Source organism: Panicum virgatum, chromosome 2K, assembly GCF_016808335.1.
Source record: "Panicum virgatum strain AP13 chromosome 2K, P.virgatum_v5, whole genome shotgun sequence".
NCBI lineage: Eukaryota > Viridiplantae > Streptophyta > Magnoliopsida > Poales > Poaceae > Panicum > Panicum virgatum.
In genome coordinates, this window is record NC_053137.1 from 59,654,468 (window position 1) to 59,675,410 (window position 20,943).

At 45.7% G+C, this 20,943-nt stretch overlaps 1 long non-coding RNA gene across 2 annotated transcripts; it reads right to left on the bottom strand.

The window, feature by feature from the left end:
- Window positions 1-403: 403 nt before the first annotated feature.
- On the bottom strand, window positions 404-20,255 carry LOC120690704. 2 transcript variants are annotated; one of them, XR_005681874.1, is made up of 3 exons: window positions 20,195-20,255; window positions 18,538-19,956; window positions 404-788 (listed from the first exon to the last, which is right to left on the bottom strand). It is a non-coding gene; the product is annotated as an uncharacterized LOC120690704 (long non-coding RNA). The 2 variants fall into 2 exon arrangements; XR_005681873.1 differs by having other exon boundaries at window positions 404-1,093.
- Between the last annotated feature and the right edge of the window lie 688 nt (window positions 20,256-20,943).

Sequence of the window (20,943 nt, forward strand, 5' to 3'; positions counted from 1 at the left end):
GTGTCTCGGTGATGATTTTGGATTCCTTTTTATCATATTTGGTGATCTTTTTTTCTCCAAAACCTCATTCCTCTCTTCCAGAAAGATCAAAACTGACATCACGGGAAGCAACTCGCCGGCTCTTTAATCTCGGGTAATTCGGGATTACCCGAACCCGAACCCAAAATTGCGGGTACCTGAATTGTCGGGTTTCCTTTTTTCTGGATAATTTTCGGGTTTTATTTTTCAAAACTCGAATTTTCCAAAACCCGAAAAGCCCGACCCGATTTTTTCGGGTAACCCGAATGCCCACCCATAATTCTTCATCAACAGTTTGAAATTTTGCTTGCATTGTAGCGGCTACAATGCAAGCAAAATTTCAAACTGTTGATGAAGAAATATCATAATTCTCAGTTGGACCAGATAACTCAGTAATGCCACAGGCTAACCAGCTAGGGCGATGAAGATGATGTTTTACTTTGGAAGCATAATACTTCACTGAAATCTTTATAGAATACATAGACTACAGCAAAGGCACAGAGTTCCTTATGCAGATTGAAGATTCCTTTGAAGAATAAGACATTTCTATGGCTTCTTACTGAAACTCTGCTGTGACAGCTGATAAGCTGCTGATGAAAGGTTATGCTCCTGTGAGAGAACGAAAATATATGGGATTTGTTTTTCCAATTTCCAGTGGCAGAATTTATAGCTCACAGTCAGTTACCGTGTCTCATTATATCCTGACAATTAGCTTTTTTTTTTCTTTCCAAAAAGCCATTTAAACAGCCAATTGTATCCTGCACAAGATACTGTTAATAACAACGATGAGTGGCCATTTCGAAATATGAGCAACGCAAGCTCAACACTCTCCTGCACAATGCACACTACCATAATTTTGATAACAGCACACACTTTCTGTTATATATGTTTTTTTAGACCTCTGTTATATATGATGCAGCACATAGATGTCAATAAAACAGACGGATCACCAGCCCCCTGCCAGAAATAATAGTAATAATAATAACATATAAACATGTATCTTCCTTTTCCCCAGTTGGAAGCATCAAAGATAGCAACATGAGCTAGTGTGCTTTGCTTGACTGTATATCTACATCTGAGAGGGGGCATTAATACTCAAGTTAGAGATCGAAAGCACCTAACAGAACAATTTGGATCATAAACAACTCAAACTTTAAAGCAAACCTTGAAGAATGATCAGTATGTAAGTTATTTAAATTTATTCAGTTTCAAGGTCCAGTTTGATTCATTTCCAAACACTTTATTTTTCAAGATGCTAATGCTAAAATTTTACTTAGCTACTTATAAATGAAGATAAACATGTTAGATTGCCAAAAACTTAATATTAGTGGCACATTACCCAGAATCTTAACATAACTTAGTTCATGACAAATCAATCTAATGCGGAATAAATGGTAATCATTATACCAGCGTTAGCAGTAGCAGCAGCCATTTACGCCTGATCCGTAGAGGAAGTAGGCGTTCTTGTCGGTGTAGAAGATGCAGCAGCGAATCGGCGTCCTTCGGGCGCCAATGAGAGTGCTTGGCCTTCCAAACCCCTCCAGTGCCTTTAGCGATCAGACTAGCGGTGGCTAGGGTTTTAGAATGACGTGAATGTGTGTTTAAGGTGCTAACCACGACCTTATATTTATAGGCACTGTGGGGCTGGGGGCCAGCCTCTGGAAACGGGCCTAATGGGCCTGCTGATCACAGCCCATTAGGGTTTTATCATTAGGTTTCCTTAATCGCGTTTTAGATGGTTTAAACGCTTTCTTAATAGTGAAGATCACAATATATCTTAACTGAAATATTTCCAACATTCTCCCACTTGATCGAACGGTTAAGACTAATGTTCGTATCATACTAATGTTCATCCTTAGTAGTAACAGAAAGTACCGGACCAATGCGTCGTCAGTAGCTTGATGCACTACTGGGACCCCATTACCCACAGTCTCACTGAAACACATCGGTAGAACGCTTATTCGTTAGTTGGGAGTCATAATGGCCCTAAACCAGGACCTAAAGACTATCCACCAAACCCATATTAGTAACGTGCTGCTTAAATACGTTCGGTGGTAAGCCTTTAGTGAGCGGATCCGCTAACATAGAATTAGTTCTTATGTGCTCAATCTTAATGGTTCGATCCTGGCATCTTTCTTTCACAACACGATATTTAAGGTCAATGTGTTTGGAAGCACCACTTGACTTGTTGTTACTCGAAAAGAATATTGCAGACTGATTATCGCAGTATAACGTTATAGGTTTCGTAATGCTGTCAATTACCTTGAGGCCCGGAATAAAATTCTTAAGCCAAACAGCCTGTCCAGTTGCTTCATAGCATGCCACAAACTCAGCTTGCATCGTCGACGCTGCAACTAAACTTTGCTTAGAGCTTTTCCATGATATAGCTCCACCAGCTAACGTGTAGATATATCCTGATGTAGATTTCCTACTATCCACACATCCAGCAAAGTCAGCATCAGTATAACCCACAACTTCAAGGTTATCTGATCTTCTGTATGTGAGCATGAAGTCTTTAGTGCCTTGGCAATAACGTAATGCCTTCTTGACACCAACCCAGTGGACCTTTCCGGGATTTTTCTGATATCTTCCAAACATTCCGGTAGCAAATGCCAAGTCAGGACACGTACAGACTTGTGCATACATCAGGCTTCCGACAGCTGAAGCATAAGGTATGTCCTTCATCTCATCTGATTCCAATTGGTTCTTAGGACATTGGGCTTCACTAAACTTATTGCCCTTCGCTAATGGAACAGGTGTGGCCTTACTCTTATCCATATTAAATCTCTTAAGCATTTTCTCAATATATGCCTTTTGAGACAATCCTAGTACTCCTTTGGTCCTATCTCGGTGTATCTCAATGCCCAGAACATAAGAGGATTCACCAAGATCTTTCATATCAAAATTGGATGAAAGAAATCCCTTTGTCTCATGCAGCATACGCTTATCGCTGCTCGCTAATAGGATATCATCCACATAAAGCACTAGAATTATAAATTTACCACCCTTTATCTTAGTGTAGATACAATTATCCACATCATTCTCCTTAAATCCGAATTTCTTAATCACTTGATCGAATTTAAGGTTCCACTGTCTTGACGCTTGCTTAAGCCCGTAAATAGATTTCTTAAGTCTGCATCCTAAATGTTCCTTGCCCTTCACAACAAAACCTTCCGGTTGCGCCATGAAGATGGTCTCATCCAAGTCACCATTAAGAAACGCAGTTTTGACATCCATTTGATGTAGCTCTAAGTCATAATGAGCTACTAGCGCCATAACGATTCTGAATGAATCTTTCTTAGACACAGGGGAGAAGATTTCATTATAATCAACCCCTTCCTTTTGTGTAAAACCTTTGGCTACAAGCCTTGCTTTGAATCGTTCGACATTCCCTTTAGAATCACGTTTAGTCTTGTAGACCCATTTACAGCCTACTGGTTTGACTCCATTAGGAATATCTACCAGATCACAAACATCATTAGAACTCATGGACTTAACTCTTCTTCCATGGCCTCAACCCATTTGGCAGAGTTCTCACATGATACTGCCTCTCTAAACGAGTTAGGATCATCAGCTTTCCCAATATCATACATGTCTTCACTTAAGTATGTCTCATAATCAGGGAAAACTGTCTGTTTACTAGCCCGCTGTGATCTTCTTAATGGTTCAACAGGCTGAGGTGCTGGTTGAGGTGCAGTCTGAGGCACCTCGACAGGGTTCTCAACTTCAGCATTAGGCGCCATTTTCTCAGCTTGTTGTTCGCTCGCAGGCTCAGGAGCTACTTCAACAGGTGGAGCAGCGCTAGTACTCTGAACAGAAGGCGTAATCTGAACAGATGGTGTACTCTGAACGAAAGGAACGAACAACGACACTAACTGAGGTGTTACTGTTTCTTGAATCACCGGGATGGGAAGCTCAGCCCGTATTTCTTCAAGATTTATTTCCCTCCTCGGAAAGCTCCCACTGATTCATGCATCCTCTAGGAATACAGCCTGCCTGGTCTCAACAAACTTAGTGAAACGATCAGGACAGTAGAATCGGTATCCCTTAGACTTATCAGGGTATCCGATGAAATAGCAGCTCGCCGTCTTATCATCTAATTTCTTTTGCTGTGGATTAAATAACTTTGCTTCGGCTGGACAGCCCCACACACGCAAATAATTAAGCGATGGTTTCTTCCCAAACCACAACTCCTAAGGTGTTTTTGGCACGGATTTGGAAGGAACACGATTAAGTATGTGTGCAGCTGTTTTTAATGCTTCCATCCACAGCTCCACAGACAAAGTAGAATAACTAAGCATGCTACGTACCATGTCCATTAGTGTACGGTTACGACGCTCAGCAACTCCGTTTTGCTGTGGTTCGCCCGGCATACTGTACTGGGCCTTTATACCATTCTCTTCAAGATACTTAGCGAATGGTCCAGGTACTTGGCCGAATGGAGCATGTCTCCCATAATATTCACCACCTCAATCCGATCTCACTAATTTAATAATGACATTATGCTGATTTTCCACTTCAGCCTTGAATATTTTGAATTTATCTAATGACTCGGATCGATCATGAATGGGGTAAAATAAACATAACGAGAGAAGTCATATGTGAAAGTAATGAACGAGTCAAAACCATCAACAGACTTTACTGGGAACGGGCCACAAATATCAGTATGAATTATTTCTAATAGGCCCGAACTCCGAGTAGCTCCTTTCTTAATTGTCTTAGCGAATTTCCCCTTAATACAATCAACGCATTGTTGATCTAAGTCTGAGAGATCTAATGAATGGAGTATCTCTTCTCTTATGAGACGCTCAATTCTCCCACTCGAAATGTGGCCCAAACGACAATGCCACAATTTCGAAAAAGTCTCATCATCACGCTTACGCTTATGCGATACATCATCCACATTCATTGTAGAATAAACTTTGTCAAGAGAGAGCAAATAAAGATCGCCTTGCAAATGACCAAGGCCCACACTTAAATTATGAAATTTAATGTTGCACATAGAGTTGCCAAACTCACAAATATGTCCCGACTTATCTAAACGCGAAACAGAAATAAGGTTTCTCTTCAAACTGGGAACATAAAGAACATCATGCAAACTAAGATTGAAGCCGCCTGGTAACTCCAAATTGAAGCTCCCAATGCCTTCAACCTTCACTTCATTGCCATCAGCCACTCTTAGGCTTCGCTCCCCCTCTCTTATAGTTCGGATCGAACTGAATACCTGCAGTGAATTGGAAATGTGCACAGTGGCACCTGAGTCAATCCACCAAGTATTAGGAGAAAAATTCACTAAGAATGATTCATCAATAAAAGATACATAATCAGTAATTGTACCTTTGTTCTTAAGCCACTCCTTAAATCCATGGCAATCCTTCTGCTCATGTTTAGGTGACTTGCAGAACTTGCACAGCCTCTCATTAGAGGTCTTCTTATGTGACACGGCCTTGCTCTTATGGCCCTTAAACTTTCTCTTATGCTGCCTGCTGCTGCCAGACTCAGCCTGATGCTTAGGAGTGTTGCTCATGCTAACACGCCCAAAGCGCTCGCTGACCATGTTGACATCATCCTTCATCCTCTCAGCTTTCTGCATTTCTTCTTTCTCAACACAGTAGCTAATGAGCTCAGCCATGCTCCAAGTCGCCTTCTGAGTGTTGTAGCTTATTTTGAAGGGACTGTACTGTACTGGCAGAGAAGTCATGATGAAGTGCACCAGAAAACCATCAGAGATAGCCATATCTAGTGTCTTCAGCTTATTTGCCATGTCACACATGCTCATAATGTGCTCCCTGATTCCACTTTGCCCATCATACTGTGAAGTCAGCATCTTCATGATCAGGGTGCTAGCATAAGTCTTGGAAGAACTCTTAAAGTTCTCCTCCACCTTGGCAAGGTATGCCTTGGCGCTCAGATCATTACCATCCTTGTCCTTATCAGGAATAGCACCACAGATGGCCGGAGTGATCGTGTTCTTAATGATCATGTTGGCCATCCTATCTGATCTCTCTCACTTCTCAATGGCAGTACGATCACCATTGGGATCAGCGGGCTCTGCTGGCTTGTCTTGACGTAAGGCGAGATCATACTCGCACACAGCAATGGCCACCTGAACATCTTTATACCAGCTGGGGTAGTTGGTGCCATTCAGGGGCTCAATGGACTTCCGGTAGCCCGTCACAGTGTTCACTGAAAATCATGAGAACAATAACTTAATTAAACTCACAATTAAGATGCGCATAAGAAGTATAAAATTAACCCTACGATGGTCTGATTAAAATCATACATAAATTTCAATTTGCATCACCGATGGGGAAAACAAACGAAATTTATCATTAAAACTCGTAATTAAATCAACGATGGTCAGAATTAATTACAAGTGCTCTAAATAAACTTCCCGATGGTTCCATTTAAATAGAGTGCATCTTAATTGCTAATGGTGGATGAACATAATTTTCAGTGAATAAATGCATTTAAAACATAATTAAAAGCATTCACATAACTCATAGAAATTAATTAACATAATGCTGGTAATAATAAGTGCAACAGAAATAATTAAAGCCTTTAAACATAACAGTAATTAAAATTAAGCTTAAATCATAAGAAACAGTAATAGAAAAGGCTTTAAACATTAAACTGGGCTAAAATTTATAAACTGGTCCAAAACGAAAAATGGCCCAGAAACTTCTCCCTGTGCGCAGCCCAAATGCGCACAGCCGGCCCAGTCCGGCCCAGCCACCCGCAAACCCTAATGCGAAGTGATCCTGACCGTGCGTTACGATCGGACGGCAGCAAACTCATCAAGCATCATATAAATAGGATAGGGCTTGTCGGAGGGTGCCCAAACTCCCTTCACTCCCTCTCCTATCTCAGCCCGAGCCGCCACTGCTCTAGCAGCTGTTCTTCTGGTGCGCTCGCCGCCGGCCGTCCTCATGCCGCAGGGAGCTGCTGCACGGGGCCCGATGCGCGCATGTGTAGCACGCCGCTCCTGGGAGCTGCGGCAGCACACTGCCTCATGCGCGGGCCCCGCCTGCCGCCGCGGCGTGGGTGCTAGCAAGCCCAGCAGGACGCGCGCGTCCTCGTGCGGGCGTGGCGCCAGCCAGTGCCGTGCGCCGCCTGGCTCCTCATGCGGCTCGGCGCCGCCTACCACCGAGGGTCGTAACACCGCTGTAAGGATCGATGGACCAAGAGCGGGGGTGAATTGGGCCTTTTTCAAATTTCTAAGATAATTAAAACAACCTTAACCTATGCAAAGCTAGTAAGGCTCAATTCACCAACCAGCTAAACAAAGCAAACTACACAAGCTAACTAAGAAAAGAAACTAAGTAAGGTAGAGCTAAGCTATGATCTCTAAGGTCAAGCACATGAAAGATTGCATGAAAGTAAGTGCTTGAAATGAGTGAGAGTGCAAGAGACAACCGGATTTTTCCCGTGGTGTCGATGTGTTGGCACACACCCCTAGTCCACGTTGTGACACTCACTAAGAGTCTTGTCACCTCCCATGTCACCGAGACTTGGGCGCTCACTAAGAGTCTCTGTTCACCATCCCGGCGTGGTGGAGCTCAAGCCACGTACAATCTTCTTCTCCGGGCTCCCACAATCCTTGGCAAGCTCCGCGAGAAACACCTCGATCACCAAGATCACCTAGGTGATGCCAATCACCAAGAGTAACAAGCTAAGGCCTTCACTTGAGCAAGAACCGATCACCAAGAACGGATGCACACAAGCTTCTCTCTACTCAAGTCCTTAATCTTGCTTCTTGATTGATTGAATGAACAAATATGTGAAGGATGAAGCTCAATGTGGCTCTTGACTATAGTATGAGTGTTTGGATGTTGCCTGGTGTCAAGAGTAGAAAAATGACCCATTGGAGGGGTATATATAGGCAGCTCACACGAATAGAGCCGTTGGAGAAAAGCTGCCAGAAAACTGCGTAGCGCCGGTTAATCCGACGTACCTCCAATAGTCATCGTCGGTTTAACCGATGAATGTAAACTGCCCCTTCTGGAAACTAGCCGTTACAACTTGGGCAGATTAACCGACGTATCATCGGTTTAACCGGTGAGTGTAGTTGTCCACTGATCAACTGAAAAACCAAGTCTCTGGACAACTGCACCGACGTTAACTCAAACCTATCGTCGGTTTAATCGGTGAGTACAACTTCTGAATTCCTTTGAAAAACCATCTCACTGGTCAATTGCACCGACGTCTTGATTCAAACATCGTCGGTTTAACCGGTGTATAGAACTTGAAATACCCTGGAAAAACCAACTCTGGACTAATGCACCGACGTTAAATTCAAACACGTCGGTTTAACCGGTGTATTGAATTGTCCAGACTCTGCTGACTTCGTTTAACCGACGTATAGAAAATTGAGAGCGTCGGTTAAACCGGTGTATTGACTTTTTCTGATTTTGTCTTTTCTGATTTGAGTCTTGAATGAAATCCAAATATTCTTGAGATATAGTTTGAGAACCACTTATTTGAACTTCTAGAAACCTGAGTGACCAAGGTGTGCATCCATTTTCAAATGATCATGTCCATGCTCAAGTTACTTAGCCTTAACCCCTCTTAATAGTGCGATCACTACAAAACTATAAAACCTATACTAACCTAAGTGTCCTTCTCAACCTTGTGACACTTAGGACTAGAAAGATCCTTAGCCTTGACATATATAAGTTGAAAACCGAGATCGCCTTTTTGAATAACCGAAATTGAGGGGCCTCTTTTGACATAAGACCAAATGAGCGATAATGATTTATTAAGCTGCACAAACTCATTAGTCACAATAATGGTTGTCATTAATCACCGAAACATACCTTGAGGGCCTAGATCAACATCTGAAGAAGTGACCGCTGAGGCTGCCGGCTGCGTCGACTGTGGAAGCAGGGACTCCTCTACTGCTCCTCCCCCTGAAGGTGCTGCCTGAAGTGAGGTAGGGAGGGCGACCGACTGAACTGCTGACGGTGAGTCCTGAAAGAGTGTGGTCACTGGCAGTGGTGAAAAGAGCGGACGACCGGCAGATCCAAAGAGTGCGGACATCGAGAACGTGGTCTCCGGTGTCGCTGTAGTAGCTGGAGATGCAGTAGGGGCTGGAGTAGGAGGAGCTGGTGTGACTGCAAGCTGAGGTGCTCCAACACCCTGATGTCCGGGCTGCTGCTGCTGTGGGGCGAGTCCGGTGTGAGAGTAAAGCTGGGAGATCATCCCGAACATCGCCATCATGCCCTGCTGCATCTGCTGGAACTGAGCGTCTATCCTCTGTGAAACTCTGTCAATGAGGCCGACAAAACACTCCTCTGTCGCTGCACGCTCTCGGGCTGCCTCTCTCTGAATAGCCGCAATCTGAGCCTCATGGGCTCTCCTGGCCTCCTCCTGAGCAAGTCGGTCCTCACTCTGCTGAGTCACGAGCTGCTATAGTAGTGCAGTGAGCTCGGACGGCTGAGTCACCTGGGACTCAGAGACTGTAGCAGCTGCTGAAGTCGGAGGAGCTGGCTCTCCGGACCCTCCTGCCTCGTGGTCGTGACTGGCTGGGGCAGCTGGAGGAAAGTACTCTACGTCCTCGGAGGAGTCTGACTCAAGCTCAGACCAGTGAATCTCATCATCTCCCCCGGGAAGCTGTGCCTCCGCTGCCAGGAGTGCCTCATCCTCCTCTGCCACTCGTGCCTGAACCTCTGGTGACAGTCGAGCCATCGCAGCTCTATCTGCGTGTCTGCCCCTCCTCCTGTCCTGTGGAGCTGTGGGTCGGTAGACAGGGAACCTGGGAGCCTCGTCGTGACGGTAAGGGGCGCTGATGAGTGACTCTGCTGGCACTATCATAGAGCATATGTAACTGATCCAGTGCGCATAAGGAAACTGTCGCACCACACCCATCCCATCAGTGATCACATCCTCGATCTCAGCCAGAATAAAGTCAACTATATCAAATGGCTCGTGAGTGAGGATGTGTAGGAGCAAGAGCTGCTGCAAACCTGTGAACCCCTCTGGGTAGCCACTCCTCGGTAACAGAGTCCTCCGGAGTGCCATGTGAACAGCGTATGCCTCTGGAGTCAGCAAGCTCGGCACTCTGGCGTAAGAGGCTGGGAACGACTGGCGGAAGCACTGAGAGATCGCCTCGTGAGAAGGAGCAATCCCGCCAACCATCGCCCTGCGGGGTGGATCTGAGTCCCCGTAAACCCTCTCGTGCAGCGAGACGTCGACCAGGTCAACTCCAAGTATACCAGCAATGGTCGCCCTCGACAATCCAAAGTCCTGCCCTCCAAACATGAAGTGCACGGCTCTGCGCTCGGGTGCTATCCAAGCTGTGGCGTAGAACACTCTGACCCAGTCCTCGATATAACGGTTCTGCTCCATCTCTAACAGCCTGGGCAGTCCTCTGAAGTGAGCGAAGTGTGCTCTCACGTCTGCTCCCCCTGCGGCTGTCCTCAGTGAGACCCAATCAAGAACCCTGTGCGGGAAGATCCAGTGGCCCCTCCGCTGGAAAGTCTCGTAGAAGCTGGCCTGTAGCAGAGTCCAGAACCTCTTGTCGACTCTGCTGTCTCGGGTCACTGGGAACCAGACCTCCTCCTCAACACTCCACCCGAGCCTCTTGACCTTGGCCGCATTTGCTCGGGTCAAGTTCTGGAGCATCACACCTGGCTCCAGACGCACAACAGTGTCCATACGGAACACTGCATGCTCGGCCTCTAGGGCCTCGTCTCTGCGAGCTGCTGCTGCGGACCTGCGGGGCTCCTGTGGCTGGTGTCCTCCCCGAGTCCTCGGTCCAGTGCGACGCTCTGTCGCTGGCGGGGAACCTCCCTCTGACGACTGCTGTGGAGAACTCTGCCCCTCTGACTGTGCTGCCTCTGAGTCAGAACCATCTGAATCTGTCGCTGCTGCTGCTGCTGTCGCGGCTCTGGTGGCCCCAGCACCTCTGACTCTGCCCATACCCCTGCCTCTGCCTCTGCCTCTGGGGTCCTCCCTGATCTGGAACGGACGAGCACGGCCTGATGCCTGCTCCTCAGCGGCTTTGGCCACCATCTCGGCCCTCTCGGCCTCCTTCTCTGCACGAGTCCGCTTGCGAGCGGGCTTCTCGACCACAACTTCCTTTCCCTTCCTCTTCTCGCGACCCATCTCTATCAGGCAAAAACTCGAACACCTGGTGAGCGCTTGGCGAGAAGACGCTGCGGCTGCGGCTGCTGCGTGGGGGTGAGTGAAACAGTGTGGGATGGCTAGAGCTTTGCCTGGCGTGGAGCTGAGGTGGTGAGGATCTGTGGTGGCGGCGTGTTTTCACGACGGTTGGCGACCGTGGCGGCGAGCAGCGGTGCGGGCGGTGCAGGTGCGCACGGGCGGCGCTGGGCGAGCGCGAGGGCGCGCGGCGGCGGCTTGGAATGGCGGCACGTGGCAGCAGTGGTGTGGAACGGTGGCGGCGCGGTGTGAAGCGGGGGTGGCAATGGAGAGGCGGCGGTGGCGCGGATTGAGTCGGGATGAATAGGGGGAAACAGAGGAAGAAGGGAACCGGCGGCGGGCAAGAGAGATATATGATAGGTGGACCCCGCGGATTTCCTTAACGCCGGTCGATCCGACGCCTAGGGTTTGAGCGCCGGTTGATTGCGTCGGTGCAGTTCACCCGAGACTCCTGCAGATCTGAAACTGAACGCCGGTTGAACCGATGATATGCAATTTGTACTCGTCGGTTGATTGCTGCTAACACCGGTTGATTGACAGGTCAAAACTGTGTTACGTTCACCGGTTGATCCGATGCTGTCACTTTTGTATACGCCGGTTGAACGCCTGAAACTTGACTGAGCTGAGACACAACTTAGTAACGCCGGTTAAACCGATGGGTATAGATCCATTGAACGTCGGTTTAACCGGTGAAGCCAAAAACTCCTCACTCAGCTCACTCTTCTATGCTTAGTCCAATAAACTTATAAAACTCAAATAAACTCAAGTTAATGGACTTGCATAGGCGACTTTACCCCTCAAAATAAATAGGATAGCACACTTGCTTAAATAAATTTCTTTTTAAACACAAGGAAAAGCCGCAAGAGAGACAAAACGCCAAATAAAATGTATGGGCCATGTCATAGGAATATTGAAGATAGAAAGCTTCAAACTCATCATGACATTGTTCACTAGGCAAAAACGCATCTAACATTTTGCTCTTTTCACTTTTCATGAATTAAGATCTTGTATATGAAACAAGTCTCATTTTCATCAAGTGATCTCCTTTGTGACCCTTACGCATGCAATGATAATGCAAACTACAACCACATGCGAAAGTAAAATAAACATGAAGTGCACATCTATATGACAAGAAATGCATAACAAGAAATTAATATCTACTTGTCAAGTTTGAACCCACGGGAAGCTTCTTCATGATGAGCCTTTCTACAAGCCTAGAGGAAAACAAGTGGACCACCACCTCTAGCTAAACCCTCGCTCATCACTATCTTACCATGGTTAGACAAGTGTCCTATATGTATGCATTTTCCTATATGACATGGCAACTTACATGACGTTTGCCGCATCTAACACATTAAGCTCATTTCTTAGCCTAACAAAAGTACTCTCATCTAAAGGTTTTGTGAATATATCCGCCAATTGCTCCTCGGATCTCACACCTTGAAGAGATATGTCTCCTTTGGCTTCGTGATCACGCAAGAAGTGATGGCGAATATCAATGTGCTTTGTGCGAGAGTGTTGAACCGGATTTTTGGCAATTTTTACGGCACTTTCATTGTCACAAAGGAGTGGGATCCTATCTAGTTTCACACCAAAGTCCAAAAGGGTTTGCTTCATATATAGGATTTGGGCACAACATGCACCGGCCGCTATATATTCCGCTTCCGCGGTGGACAAGGCCACGGAATTTTGCTTCTTACTCGACCAAGAAACTAGAGAACGCCCAAGCAAGTGGCAACCCCCGGAGGTACTCTTGCGATCCACACGGCTTCCGGCAAAATCCGAATCCGAGTATCCCAAGAGATCTAAACTAGCGCCTTTGGGGTACCACAAGCCTATGCTAGGGGTGTGATTGAGATACCGAAGGATCCTATTCACAGCCGAAAGGTGTGACTCCTTTGGGTTAGCTTGAAAGCGGGCACACAAGCACACACTAAACATTATATCGGGCCTAGATGCGGTAAGGTAAAGCAAAGACCCTATCATAGAACGATAGAGGGATTGATCAATCGGTTTACCGTCCACATCCAAGTCGAGATGCCCATTAGTTGCCATGGGTGTCTTGATTGGCTTGCACTCATCCATCTTGAACTTCTTCAAGATATCTTTAGTATACTTTTCTTGATGGATGAATGTCCCTTCCTTCATTTGTTTGACTTGAAAACCAAGGAAGAAGGTCAATTCGTCAATCATGGACATCTCGAATTCCCTAGACATCATGGTAGCAAACTAATGGCTTAGTAAATCATTAGTTGAGCCAAAGATAATATCGTCAACATAAGTTTGACAAATGAAAAGATCCCCGTTGACGTCTTTTGTGAACAACGTGGTGTCCACCCTCCCGATCTTGAAGCCTTGCATGATTAGAAAGTCACGAAGCCTCTCATACCAAGCCCTTGGAGCTTGTTTGAGCCCATAGAGTGCCTTGTGCAACCTATAAACATGGTTAGGATTCCTCGGATCTTCAAACCCGGGAGGTTGCTCAATATAAACAAGTTCATTAATAACGCCATTTAAGAATGCACTTTTCACATCCATTTGATACAACTTAATGTTATGATGTGAAGAGTAAGCAAGAAGGATACGGATAGCTTCAAGTCTTGCGACCGGAGCAAAAATTTCACCAAAATCCAAACCTTCGACTTGAGAGAACCCTTTTGCCACAAGTCTTGCTTTGTTGCGTATCACCACCCCATGTTCATCTTGCTTGTTTCGAAAGACCCACTTGGTGCCGATGATGTTCTTGTCTTACGGAGGAGCTTCGAGGACCCAAACTTCATTGCGGGTGAAGTTGTTCAACTCTTCTTGCATTGCCATCACCCAATCCGAGTCCTCAAGTGCTTCCTCTATGCTAGTGGGTTCAATACAAGAAACAAACGAGTGATGTTCGCAAAATGAAGCATGTTTAGAACGAGTTCTTACTCCCTTGGAAGGACTACCAATGATTTGACCAATTGGATGATCCTTGGAGATGCGACCATGCTTCACTAGCGGTATTTGCGTGGATGCTTGTTGGGGTGGATCTTGTGTGACTTGTGCTTGTTGTGGAACACTTTGCTCTTCTTGGGGTGTTGGTGTTGGCACATCTTCTTGAGGTAGTGGATCATCTTTTTCTTGATCTTCATCCACTTAGGGCGCCGTGGAGGTGCTTGGTGTAGATGAGGAAGGTCCTCCCCCTTGATCATTGCCTTCATGCATCTCTTCCGGCTTGATATCCCCAATGGACATCTTCTTCAAAGCTTCTTCAATCTCCTCATCACCTACATTTTCATAGCCAACAACCTCCTCTTGGGAGCCATTAGATTCATCAAACTCCACATCACATGTTTCTTCAACTAACCCGGAGGTTTGATTGAATACTCTATATGCTTTGGAGTTTGATGCATAACCAAGAAAGAAACCTTCATCACATCTACTCTCAAACTTACCGAGCCTTTTCTTCTTATAGATGAAGCATTTGCAACCAAAGACTCGAAAGTAGGATATATTAGGTTTCTTCCCGGTGATGAGCTCATATGGAGTTTTCTTGAGGAGTCGGTGATGATACACTCGGTTGGATGCATGACACGCCGTGTTGATTGCTTCCGCCCAAAATTTCTCGGACGTGCCATAATCATCCAACATTGCTCTTGCTAGGGTGATGAGTGTCTTGTTCTTTCTTTCCACCACTCCATTTTGTTGAGGCGTGTAGGTGGCGGAAAACTCATGCTTGATGCCCTCTTCATCGCACCATTCTTCAATCTTCATATTTTTGAACTCGGTGCCGTTGTCACTCAGGATCTTCACAATTGGGGAGTTGTACTCCCTTTGAGCTCTTCTTGCAAATGTCTTGAAGATTTCCGGAGTTTCACCCTTATCGCCTAGAAACATAACCCAAGTGTAACGTGAAAAATCATCAACAATTACTAGGCAATAGAGGTTACCACCAATGCTCTTGTATGTAGTTGGACCAAAGAGATCCATGTGTAGAAGCTCGAACGGCTTGGAGGTAGACAACATCGTCTTGATGGGATGATGTGTTGCTACTTGCTTCCCGGCTTGCATTGTTTTGCATAATTTGTTCTTGTCAAAAGTGACATCCTTCAAGCCGGTGATCATCCCTCTCTTGTGGGCTTTCTTGAGGTTGCTCATGCCAATATGAGCAATTCTTCTATGCCAAAGCCACCCAAGAGAAGACTTGGTGAAGAGGCATGTCATGGTGCTTGTTTGCTTTGAAGAGAAGTCCACTAAATAGATGTTGCCATGCCTAAACCCCGTGAATATCATTGACTTGTCTTCTTCAAGAGTCACTACAACACCATTCTTGTCAAAGGTACACATTAGTCCAAGATCACACAATTGAGCAATAGAAATGAGATTAAAACTAAGTGCTTCTACAAACAAAACATTTGAAATAGATAAATCTTTAGAGATTGCTATTCTACCCAAACCTAAAACTTTTCCCCTTGAGTTATCACCATAGGTGACATGTTCATGATCGCCGGGGTCTTCAAGAGAGGTGAACATGCTATCATTGCCGGTCATGTGTTGAGAGCAACCGCTATCAAGTACCCAATATTTTCCACCGGCTTTGTAGTTCACCTACACACATGAGAATTCACTTTTGAGTTTTAGGAACCCAAACAAGCTTTGGGCCTTGCACATGTGTGACAAGAGCTTTTGGGACCCAAAGTTGCTTGGGGAGCTTCTTCTTTGACTCCTTAGTGAGTTTGCCAATGAATTTGGCATTCACCTTGCCCTTCACTTTACTCAAGAGAAAATGGTTATTTTGAAACATTGATGAGTAATTCTTGGGTAAATTAGGAAGAGGACGTGATGGTAAAGTGCACTCCCTAGTGTGGTGCCCGGTGACTTGGCAATGTTGGCAATATGAACCAACTTCCTTGATGAAGCTAATCTTGATCTCCGGAGAAGGAGTAGTAGCTATGTTTGGCTCCGGAAATGAACCAAGACCTCTCTCGCCATAGTCACGGGCGTTGTTGAAGAGAATCTCCTTGTGGATGTATTCTCCTCTTGAGAGCTTCTCCACACTACTCTTGAGGCTTGCCACTTGATCCATCAATTTCTTTTCCATAGAAGGTACAAGCTCGGGCAAAGCATTAGTAGCATTTGCATTAATGAGTAGGTCATCACATGAAGTAGAAGCATTGACCTTCTCAATAGTTTCATGAGCAAAGTTCTCAAGACTTGGGTCAATTGCTTCATAGGCAAATTCAAGTTCTTGATACTTGTGAGCCAACTCTCTATGCTCTTGTTTAAGCTTTTTGTGGCTCTCTTCAACTTGCTTAGCAAGTAAAAGTGACTCATTGTGCTTTTTGAGCAAGTCATTGTACTTGCCAAGCAAATCGGAGTGGGCAAGCTCTAACTTGGCATGAGTGCTTTCAAGAACCTTGACTTTGCCCTTTTCCCTCTTGATAACGGATGTATACTCATTAATGAGGTTAGCAAACTCATTAGGGTCAAGCTCATCATCACTATCATCTTCACTCTCACATACCTTAGAGTTACCTTTGGCCATGAGGCACATTGGAGGTGGATGTAGCGATGGTTCTTCATTTGTGAGAGCGTCGGTTAAACCGGTGTATTGACTTTTTCTGATTTTGTCTTTTCTGATTTGAGTCTTGAATGAAATCCAAATATTCTTGAGATATAGTTTGAGAACCACTTATTTGAACTTCTAGAAACCTGAGTGACCAAGGTGTGCATCCATTTTCAAATGATCATGTCCATGCTCAAGTTACTTAGCCTTAACCCCTCTTAATAGTGCGATCACTACAAAACTATAAAACCTATACTAACCTAAGTGTCTTTCTCAACCTTGTGACACTTAGGACTAGAAAGATCCTTAGCCTTGACATATATAAGTTGAAAACCGAGATCGCCTTTTTGAATAACCGAAATTGAGGGGCCTCTTATGACATAAGACCAAATGAGCGATAATGATTTATTAAGCTGCACAAACTCATTAGTCACAATAATGGTTGTCATTAATCACCGAAACATACCTTGAGGGCCTAGATGCTTACAACCGCGCCTCCTCATGGCGTGTGCCCCCCCGGCTGCGGGAGTGCGGGCCATGGCTGCGCGTCTTCATGCGCCGCCTGGAGAGCTCGGCTGCCATGGCGCCCCGTGGGCCCTCTCGCCGGCATGCCGTGCGAGCCAGTCGCGCGACATGCCGTCGAGGGGCTCCACTGGGTGTCTCTTTCGGCGCGCCGGTGACCACGCGCAGTTCGGTTAACCCTGGTAAGCGACTGATGCTCTCCTAGGGTTAGGGTTAGGGTTCATCACGGGATTTGGGGATTTCTTAATGCGATCTGAAAAATTGTGTTTTCCCCTGCTTCTTAATGCTTACTGATGCATCTAATCTCATGAATTTTGGATCTAATTTGCGGAGATTAACTTAACAGTGACATAAATTGGGGAAAACAGTAAGCAAAAGTAAACCATAACCTTAATTACTCAACTTAATCATGAAATTGTCTCGGTCTAACCATGAATTAGCATAAACATTAAAGATTTGCATCTAATCCGAGACACTTAGCATTAACAGATCAAGATTAATCTTAAACTTGACCTAAACCGAATTAGATTAGATCTAATCTCGTGATCAGAAACTTAATTAACCATGATTTAGATCTAATCACGCATGATTAACACATAAAAGCCATTCTGCAGGATCTAATTGCATCTAAACCGTGAATCAAACTTAACTGTGCAATAAGATCTAATCTGCACAGCACATTTTGCATCTTAAACCGACGAAAACAGAGGCATAAACATGGCTCAAAAAATTGACCGTGCATGACTAGGTTAAGATGGCTTAGATTGCCAAAAACTTAATATTAGTGGCACATTACCCAGAATCTTAACATAACCTAGTTCATGACAAATCAATCTAATGCGGAATAAATGGTAATCATTATACCAGCGTTAGCAGTAGCAGCAGCCATTTACGCCTGATCCGTAGAGGAAGTAGGCATTCTTGTCGGTGTAGAAGATGCAGCAGCGAATCGGCGTCCTTCGGGCGCCAATGGGAGTGTTTGGCCTTCCAAACCCCTCCAGTGCCTTTAGCGATTAGACTAGCGGTGGCTAGGGTTTTAGAATGACGTGAATGGGTGTTTAAGGTGCTAACCACGACCTTATATTTATAGGCACTGTGGGGCTGGGGGCCAGCCTCTGGAAACGGGCCTAATGGGCCTGTTGATCACAGCCCATTAGGGTTTTATCATTAGGTTTCCTTAATCGCGTTTAGATGGTTTAAACGCTTCCTTAATATTGAAGATCACAATATATCTTAACTGAAATATTTCCAACAAAACAAAATGAATTTTAAATAGATTAGTAAGAGAAGATACACACCAGTGACCCACCAAGCGACTTGACTTCGTAAACTAATAATACTAGAACTTATTTACTTGTCACCAAATGGCCCAAACTGCTGCCAGATATGCTCAATTAAATCCCTTCTTAGCTGGCCATGTGCTGCTTGACTACAAATATTGGCAGTCCTCTGAAGTACATTAGTTAAGCAATTGGCAGGCCCAGTTTTGATGTTTGATGGTAAAACAACCGTTATACCTGAAGCTTCGTTTGGTTCAGAATAAGCACTTGCCATGTCTTTCTCATCCTCAACTGCCATGTTATGGAGTATGACACAGGCTTCCAGGATTTTTCCAAGAGTTGCTCGTTGGAAAAAGCGAATTGGACCACGAACAATGGGGAAACGAGATTGCAGAACTGCAAATGCACGCTGAACATCCTTCCTTGCCTCTTCTTGATGTTTAGTAAACAATCGTTCCTTTTCTGTTCGAGGGAAGGGTATCGTCTTAACAAATACAGTGCTTTCTGGATAAATTTCATCAGCAAGGTAGTACCCCATATCATATTGACTCTTATTGACGGAGAATTGAACCGGGGGAGCTTGTCCCTTCAAGACTTACGTGAACAACGGTGATTGATTGAGAGCACTGATGTCATTGATGGACCCAACAACATTGAAACAAGCATGCCATATCCAGAGGTCTTGTGAAGCGACAGCCTCAAGAATAAACGTGGTAAAGCCGTGGTCACTATGATTAAGACGGCGCATCCATTTAGGAGGGCAATTTTCCCACTCCCAGTGCATACAACCAATGCTTCCCAACATGCCAGGGAAGTCATAGCCTTCACCAATTTGTAGTAGACGCTGCAGATCAACACTAGTAGGACCTCGCAAATATTCTCCACCAAAATTGTCGATCACCCCTTCTGCAAACCGCTCCAAACACTCCATTGCTGTGCTCGTACCAATCTGTACATATTCGTCAACAGCATCTGCCGGGGAGCCACGAGCTAACATACGAATAGCCGCTGTGCACTTCTGCAAAGGTGATAACCCTTGGCGACAACAGATATCTGCCCTTTTGGTGAAATAGGGAGACCACTCGCCTAGCGCATGGACAATACGTAGAAAGAGGGGTCTACTCATCCGATACCTTGTCCTGAATATTTTTTCATCATAGACTGGATCATCAGAAAAGAAATCGGTGACAAGCCGCTGATGACCCTCTCCATGATCTCTCTCTATGACTCTCCTATTAAAACCTTTCCGGCGGCGAGATGTACCACCTTGCCGTGCTTTGATTTTGGCCTGAATCTTCACATTGATCCGCCGAAGTAAATTGTGCATGACACTGTGCTCGGCAACGAATTCTTCCATAGTGTATTTGCCTGCTGGGATGGTGCTTCTATCTTCGGAATCATCTGAGCAGGAAGAAGTGTCTGATTGATAGGGCATGCCTACAAAGATGAACAATCACAAATATTTCAACATACATGATTTTTCTTATAGGATATATCATGATGAATGGCCTCGCTTGTTCAAGCTGGAGGTCAGGCTACATGTGGCTAGGGTGAAAACTGATACAAATCCTTAAACGTAACCAATCCTATTATCTGATTTGACCGTTCGATGGAAATTTCACTCTTGGAAATTGGATGTAATGCCCCAACAATAATGAGGAGAAAAAAGGATAACCTGCTTCAGGGGCGGATCAGCAAAAAAATATAGGGGAGCTGACCACAATACACTCCGGCGCGCTCGGCCGCCCGCCGCCACGCGGCAACGCCGGCCCGCCGCACGCGCGGCCACACCGGCACGCCGCACGTGTGGCGCGTGCCTGCCTCCTCCTCCGTGGACCGGGACCGCGGGTCCGGGCGGCGGCGCGGGCAGGGCGCGGATGACGAGCCGAGGCCGAGCGACCGAGCCCCTGCCGCGGTGCAGCCCCCGGCCACCGGTCTCCCACCGCCGCAGCCCCTCGTCGACCGCCGGGCCGTCATTCTCTCGCGAGCAGAGCAGAGCCGAGCCGACCGAGCTAACCTGCAGCTAGGATTTGGAATGGCCGATTGGGGATTGGGGGGGGGGGGGGGGCGGAGTTGGAGTGTGGGTGGGCTGAATAGGCCAGCAGGGGGCGATTTGGGCCGTTCAGCCCTGGCAGGCGCGGTCTTTAAAGTTTAGGCCTGCCGTGCTTGGCTATTCGTCTGTTCTAGCCCATGTCGCGAACAGGGTCTTCTTCTAGTCTACCTCCAGCATCCATTCTTGCGTTTTTTTCATTTTTATATTAAAAAACAAAATTTCAAAAATATATGTCGAATAGGGAAATTTTCAAAAATGGGTGTCTGTCGCCCATCCAGTTGGCGACAGGACCTAAATATAAAAAAAATTACATTTAGGTCCTGGCGCCCATGACGCATTAAACAGGAAACTTGTAAAATCGATATAAAATT